General features: G+C 40.5%; 1 long non-coding RNA gene across 1 annotated transcript; it reads left to right on the forward strand.

The window, feature by feature from the left end:
• Nucleotides 1-216: 216 nt before the first annotated feature.
• Nucleotides 217-5,410, forward strand: LOC131108874 (uncharacterized). The gene is made up of 4 exons (XR_009120553.2): nucleotides 217-347; nucleotides 1,239-1,329; nucleotides 1,538-1,969; nucleotides 5,238-5,410. It is a non-coding gene; the product is annotated as an uncharacterized LOC131108874 (long non-coding RNA).
• The last annotated feature ends 2,762 nt before the right edge of the window (nucleotides 5,411-8,172 follow it).

Here is an 8,172-nt window from a genome sequence, read left to right on the forward strand (position 1 = left end):
GGCAACATCAGTAATGTAACAATATGAGCAAATAAACAAATGCGGGAAAATAACCAAGAACTGACAAATCGGCTAGTATGGATCCTATACTGATACCACACTCGGTATCAATATCAATATCGATATCGATATTTGGATGATCAACCACTAATCAGCAGGCCAGCAGCACCTGCCGCTAACAGTGCCAAGCTAACAATGCCAAGCTAACGATGCCAAGCTAACGATGCCAAGCTAACGACGCCAAGCTAGCGACGCCAAGCCGGAGATGCCAGCTCGGAAGCGACGGGACTTCGGTCAAAGTTCTTCAGCCCGTAATGGCAGCAGGACCGCTGGACGTCATCGATTAGGTAGTCGATATTTTGAACATTTCGCCTGCGGCTGGCCGTAAAGGCTTCTGCTAAATGTAAACATCGTGAGAGTCCATGATGCGTCGGATGGCACGCAAACGCAACACCGCCGTCGTTTGTGCAACAAATGTTTTGTCATGTTTGACTAAATGTGATTCTCATGTACACAAGGGCTTTGGGGCTTTGGGCAATCGTGTTGTATTGTCTGCTACTGTCCGAGGGTGCCCAAAGTGCGGCCCGCGGGCCACTTGTGACTGCTTTGGCTTTCAACACATTCCAAAACATAATTTAACAAGCAGTAAATTGTCCTTTTTTATATGAAGTAATTTATTTTTACTCTACCCTGTTCAGTATGACTGTGGTTGTCATCAACCTTTCACATTCATATTCATATGCATGTTCCTTGTCATGCTTTAATGCTATTGTCTCACGCCGCGCAATCAAAGAGCTTTGATTTTGTGTAACACATTTGGAGATGTGAAAGAAGGCTTGTATTTTCCATGTGCAGTAAGCTGCCTTCCCATAAATTGCATGCAAGGTGCCCTCAGAGTTTGAAATGACTGATTTGTGTTTGCATGTTCCTTGGTGAAGATGTTCCGTATTGAACATGTGCTTTGAGACTTGGAGCAGCTTTTGCACCACTTAAACAGTAACAGTACATTTGAAAGCAATTCCTTTTTGCTGTGCGTGCGTAGAAAGACTGTCCGTGAAGCCCACATGAGTCGATGTTCATGCACGTGGGAGTGATGTCTGTGACATGCTGCCCATCACCCACGACGTTCTCCATCATATTGGCACCATCTGCGTATTCTTAGTGATGATCCTGCACCCAGCTGTATTGTGTGAAGGTATGCTTCATTTGCATGACAGACCAGTGTTTCTCTATTGCAGGGACACGGGGGTCCGGCATGGGCTTCGGGTGTGTGGGGTGAGTCCGAGGTTGTCCCAGCGTCCATGTGCATCAATAACTGCCTGCTTCACGGTGAGCGTTCCTTTCTTCTTCTTCTTCTTCTTGGATCATGTTTGTCCATGTTTTGTTGATGTCGCCATATTATACTGAGCAGCCAATACACGCGTTGCTGTCCTTAGACTCCCACCAGCCCTTCCATCTGAACGCACCAGTATGAAACGGTATGTCTTGGATGATGTCAGCCATGTTGTTTTTTTTGGCAATCTTTTCTTTTCAATAGCCCCTTTTCCTCCATGGGAACGTCCATATTTACCTCCGTACCTTCTACCTGGGTTAAAAAGTTCTTCCAAGCAACGCTGTCCTTTTAGCAACGTTCCAGGACGTGTTGCGGGGTGGGCCGTGCTGATGAATGTTCATTGGTTGTACACACTTTGTTTCTACTCAGCCGCCATCTTGAAAGAAGCAGTTTCATGTAGATGAGCAAAGCAACACCAGAGGAATATATTCAGCATGAGGTTGAGACATCTGTGATTTTTATGGAGACTGTGAAAGAATAGCCAACAGGATGGGGGATCGAAATGTAAGATTGGTGAAAATCTGAAGTGAAGTGATATGATCCAAGCCACCAACCAGCCGTATGAACACCAGCTGAGGACTCGGCATCTCCTTCCTTGCTTGGCGATGGTGGAAGCAGTGAACAAGTGGAATGAAGGTAAGTCCTATCCAATATTCCCTATTTATTCTGTTACATGGCACGCTAGTTGTTTAGCTGCAAAAGCTAAGTCGAACTGAATGCTAATGCTAACATTAATTACAAGTGGATGTGATGGTACTGTTGATGTGAGCTCATGATTAATATTTATTTCTTACTGTATGTATTTCCAGCCCAAATGCTAATGCTAACATTAAATACAAGATGTGTTGGTACTGTTGATGTGAGCTCATTGATATTTATTCATTACTGTATGTATTTACAGCCCAAATGCTAATGCTAACAGGCTAACATTAAATACATGTGGATGTGATGGTACTGTTGATGTGAGCTCATCATTGATATTTATTCATTACTGTATGTATTTACAGCCCAAATGCTAATGCTAACAGGCTAACATTAAATACATGTGGAAGTGATGGTACTGTTGATGTGAGCTCATCATTGATATTTATTCATTACTGTATGTATTTACAGCCCAAATGCTAATGCTAACAGGCTAACATTAAATACATGTGGAAGTGATGGTACTGTTGATGTGAGCTCATCATTGATATTTATTCATTACTGTATGTATTTACAGCCCAAATGCTAATGCTAACAGGCTAACATTAAATACATGTGGAAGTGATGGTACTGTTGATGTGAGCTCATCATTGATATTTATTCATTACTGTATGTATTTACAGCCCAAATGTTAATGCTAACAGGCTAACATTAAATACATGTGGATGTGATGGTACTGTTGATGTGAGCTCATTGATATTTATTCATTACTGTATGTATTTACAGCCCAAATGCTAATGCTAACAGGCTAACATTAAATACATGTGGAAGTGATGGTACTGTTGATGTGAGCTCATTGATATTTATTCATTACTGTATGTATTTACAGCCCAAATGCTAATGCTAACATGCTAACATTAAATACATGTGGAAGTGATGGTACTGTTGATGTGAGCTCATTGATATTTATTCATTACTGTATGTATTTACAGCCCAAATGCTAATGCTAACAGGCTAACATTAAATACATGTGGAAGTGATGGTACTGTTGATGTGAGCTCATCATTGATATTTATTCATTACTGTATGTATTTACAGCCCAAATGCTAATGCTAACAGGCTAACATTAAATACATGTGGATGTGATGGTACTGTTGATGTGAGCTCATTGATATTTATTCATTACTGTATGTATTTACAGCCCAAATGCTAATGCTAACAGGCTAACATTAAATACATGTGGAAGTGATGGTACTGTTGATGTGAGCTCATCATTGATATTTATTCATTACTGTATGTATTTACAGCCCAAATGCTAATGCTAACAGGCTAACATTAAATACATGTGGAAGTGATGGTACTGTTGATGTGAGCTCATCATTGATATTTATTCATTACTGTATGTATTTACAGCCCAAATGTTAATGCTAACAGGCTAACATTAAATACATGTGGATGTGATGGTACTGTTGATGTGAGCTCATTGATATTTATTCATTACTGTATGTATTTACAGCCCAAATGCTAATGCTAACAGGCTAACATTAAATACATGTGGAAGTGATGGTACTGTTGATGTGAGCTCATTGATATTTATTCATTACTGTATGTATTTACAGCCCAAATGCTAATGCTAACATGCTAACATTAAATACATGTGGAAGTGATGGTACTGTTGATGTGAGCTCATTGATATTTATTCATTACTGTATGTATTTACAGCCCAAATGCTAATGCTAACAGGCTAACATTAAATACATGTGGAAGTGATGGTACTGTTGATGTGAGCTCATCATTGATATTTATTCATTACTGTATGTATTTACAGCCCAAATGCTAATGCTAACAGGCTAACATTAAATACATGTGGATGTGATGGTACTGTTGATGTGAGCTCATTGATATTTATTCATTACTGTATGTATTTACAGCCCAAATGCTAATGCTAACAGGCTAACATTAAATACATGTGGAAGTGATGGTACTGTTGATGTGAGCTCATCATTGATATTTATTCATTACTGTATGTATTTACAGCCCAAATGTTAATGCTAACAGGCTAACATTAAATACATGTGGATGTGATGGTACTGTTGATGTGAGCTCATTGATATTTATTCATTACTGTATGTATTTACAGCCCAAATGCTAATGCTAACATTAAATACATGTGGATGTGATGGTACTGTTGATGTGAGCTCATTGATATTTATTCATTACTGTATGTATTTACAGCCCAAATGCTAATGCTAACAGGCTAACATTAAATACATGTGGAAGTGATGGTACTGTTGATGTGAGCTCATTGATATTTATTCATTACTGTATGTATTTACAGCCCAAATGCTAATGCTAACATGCTAACATTAAATACATGTGGAAGTGATGGTACTGTTGATGTGAGCTCATTGATATTTATTCATTACTGTATGTATTTACAGCCCAAATGCTAATGCTAACAGGCTAACATTAAATACATGTGGAAGTGATGGTACTGTTGATGTGAGCTCATCATTGATATTTATTCATTACTGTATGTATTTACAGCCCAAATGCTAATGCTAACATTAAATACATGTGGATGTGATGGTACTGTTGATGTGAGCTCATCATTGATATTTATTCATTACTGTATGTATTTACAGCCCAAATGCTAATGCTAACAGGCTAACATTAAATACATGTGGAAGTGATGGTACTGTTGATGTGAGCTCATTGATATTTATTCATTACTGTATGTATTTACAGCCCAAATGCTAATGCTAACATGCTAACATTAAATACATGTGGAAGTGATGGTACTGTTGATGTGAGCTCATTGATATTTATTCATTACTGTATGTATTTACAGCCCAAATGCTAATGCTAACATGCTAACATTAAATACATGTGGAAGTGATGGTACTGTTGATGTGAGCTCATTGATATTTATTCATTACTGTATGTATTTACAGCCCAAATGCTAATGCTAACATGCTAACATTAAATACATGTGGATGTGATGGCACTGTTGATGTGAGCTCATTGATATTTATTCATTACTGTATGTATTTACAGCCCAAATGCTAATGCTAACATTAAATACATGTGGAAGTGATGGTACTGTTGATGTGAGCTCATCATTGATATTTATTCATTACTGTATGTATTTACAGCCCAAATGCTAATGCTAACAGGCTAACATTAAATCCATGTGGATGTGATGGTACTGTTGACGTGAGCTCATCACTGATGTACTGTATACTGTATGTATTATTTACAGCAGAAAAGGAGCATCAGGACTGGTTCCACCCCCTCTCAGAGATCATCATTGACATCATAACTATTGGACACCGTGGACATAAACCTTTGGCAACAAGATGCTTAAAAAATGAAATGTCATTCACTGACTTCTTTTGTAAGTTTTTGATTTCTATTTTATCTACTGACACGTGAATGAAGGTAAAAACAAAGCTAATTTTGGCTGTTTCAGGTTGCATCAGTGTAGAAATGTACCACTTCCACAGTTGAATGAACTTTCCTGAACTTTAAAATAATATAACTACACAGGGACCTTTTACTTACCGTTACCATTACTAGGAACTAGTAAGGGGTTAGGGTTCCTGAAACTTTGGTGGAAAAGGGGCTCTTGTACGACATGTTCCATGTTTTTATTTGCTTTAATTTGTGAGAATAAGCTAGCTATAAAGGACTGGTGGATGGACAAGCTTGATCACCTTTTGAAATCGTCCTGATCCTTTCACCGCCTGAGAAAGCATTGGCCAGATAAAAGTGAACACAAAGAAGTACAGAATTATGAACTGTGAGCCTCCTAGTGGTAGAATTATAGATCTGCGCCAATGTTTGTCCTGATGATGACAGATGAGGTGTAAGCGCAGCATGCCGCTGCCATGAAAGTCACATGAAGTCTTGAAACGGAAGGCGCACTCAGCCAGTCAATCTGTGTTTTGGCAATATGGCTTCATGCGATCTTCTCATTCTATTGTGAGGCATAAAACTCCTGGCCTATCTTGCTTGTGTAGTACTACCATTACCTTACTTACTACTACTTATTTGTATACCAAACTTACCATTGAAGACATTTGTGCATGTGTGCCCTGAATCTTCTCTGGACTAAGTACTACCAGAAAGTACTTCATGCGCAGACAAAACCCAACTCATCGTAAGTACAGTGAAACGTGGCTTTGTGGTTTCATAGGATTGGGTTGTTGACAATTGTTCCAGAAAAGATGTTCTAAGGCACTTAAAGTATATGCTGTATGATTTCCTTACACGGACACTGTGCCTGACGAACCAATCAAGTAATTGAGTGGAGTCTCTGTGAAGAATGGATAGGGCTTCTTTTAGAGCTGGGACACTATAGACAGATTGCGGTCATTGAAGTCTTTCATCCTGGTTGTGTGTGTGTGCGCGCTTTTTATCAATGGACGTGGTGGGAGGGCGTGGAGAGGAGAAAGCTCACCTGGAGGCGGCTCTGGCAAATGGAAGCAAGAAAGTTTCATCATAATAGCTACATACGTATGTGCTCCCATCCCCAAAACCTTCACCAATGGTATGGCCAGGGGCCGGCCACCGCCCTCTGCCCCAATTCAGCGACTCTCAAACACATCTTGAGCATTTGTAGGGCCTGCCTCACACAAGGCCGCTCCACCTGGAGGCAGGAGTCTGGCAGCAGCCCCTGAGAGCAAGAGGACCGCCATCAACTCCTTGCCCTGACAGCTGCCAATTTGTGCCAACATTTGTTGGAGTGGCACAGAAACGGCCCAACCACCCCGCTATCAAACCGGAGGCTGGGCAGGAAATGGCCACAGCATGTCAACTCGTAGTTCGCGCAAGGTTCCTGTGTTAATGCTGGAGTAACATTAGCTCTTTGAATAGAAAAAGCCAACGTTTCTGAATCCTGTACCGTCAAGGAAACAAAGGATACTTTCAAAAAAGCCCGACCCATGTTGAGCCCCCACAGCCCAATTCCATGATAAATCTGTAGGGGCAGTTCAACTCGTACTATGTGGTTATTCTGGGCCATGAAATAGAAATTACATTGACTCGGGGGAGCCGTGATGCTTGCTGGTAGGCAGCTGTGTTTTTAATGAGTGGGGGATTTAATTACCCCTTAGTGGGTAAGGCTCCAGTGGTGCAATGACAAGGGATATATAACCAGGAATAACGCTGTATTAACTCCGTAATAACTCGTATTGTTTTCGTTCGTCCAGTCTTTGATTGCTTCCTTTTTTAAAACTGAAGAACGTCTGGAGCTGCGTGTTACGTCATATCTGAGCATGCGCTGAAAGAACGCACCCGGGATAAATTTAAACAGGAAAAGATAAAATTCAGTATTGCTAATATTTCATAATTAAACTCGGAACATGTTTCATATAGATATATATTTTCTTTTTGAATAAAAACTGGACTTATATAAAAGTATAGAAGGCTGTAGTCTGTTCCACAGGTGGCGGCATCAAGTTGAACCCAATCCAATCTACCATAAGATGAAGTGATAACATGATGAAAAGAATTCATTTATTGCCTGCATAGAAATCCTTGGAGTTGCTCCTTTTCACTTTACTTATTTATTGATTTGCGTCTCTTCATAATTTACAACCCAGAAAGTAAAAATTCAATTGCGCTCCAATTAGAGATTTCACCTGGAGCTAATGTTTATATTATTCAAATACCGCCATGGATTCCATTCCCTCCTATCATTATAGAGCTCCTCCTGCTCTCCAACTTGGAGTCATACGTGAGAACAGTTGGGGGTTCCATGGGGTTTTGAGAAAATGAAATTGGTTTATGCCAATCAATGTGTTGGTTGAGGGGTGAGTGGGAGTCGAGGAAGGGAGGGAGAATGAGGAATGAGGAGATATGCAGGAAGAAAACCTAATGAGGGATAAACTGCAGTCATGATTGGAGTGACAGTGATGGAGAGGAAGAGGAGGGAAGGCGGGAGAAGGCAGCCCAGTCAGTTCATTTCCAGCTTAACAACCACTCTGCCAACCTAGCCAATGTCTCTCCTTCATCACGCCCTCCTCGCCTCCTCGCCTCCTCGCCTCACTCATTTACTGTGTTTGTATTTGGCAGACTTAAACCCTCCACCCCATCCCCCAGCCAGCAATGAATCACATGGAATCCAGCGACCCGAGCCTGCCAGGGCCTCCGGATGACTCCCAGCCCGACCATAACAAGTGGCTGACAGCTCT

This window comes from Doryrhamphus excisus, linkage group LG5 (genome assembly GCF_037039965.1).
Source record: "Doryrhamphus excisus strain RoL-2023G ecotype Guam linkage group LG5, RoL_Dexc_Guam_v1.1, whole genome shotgun sequence".
Classification (NCBI taxonomy): domain Eukaryota; kingdom Metazoa; phylum Chordata; class Actinopteri; order Syngnathiformes; family Syngnathidae; genus Doryrhamphus; species Doryrhamphus excisus.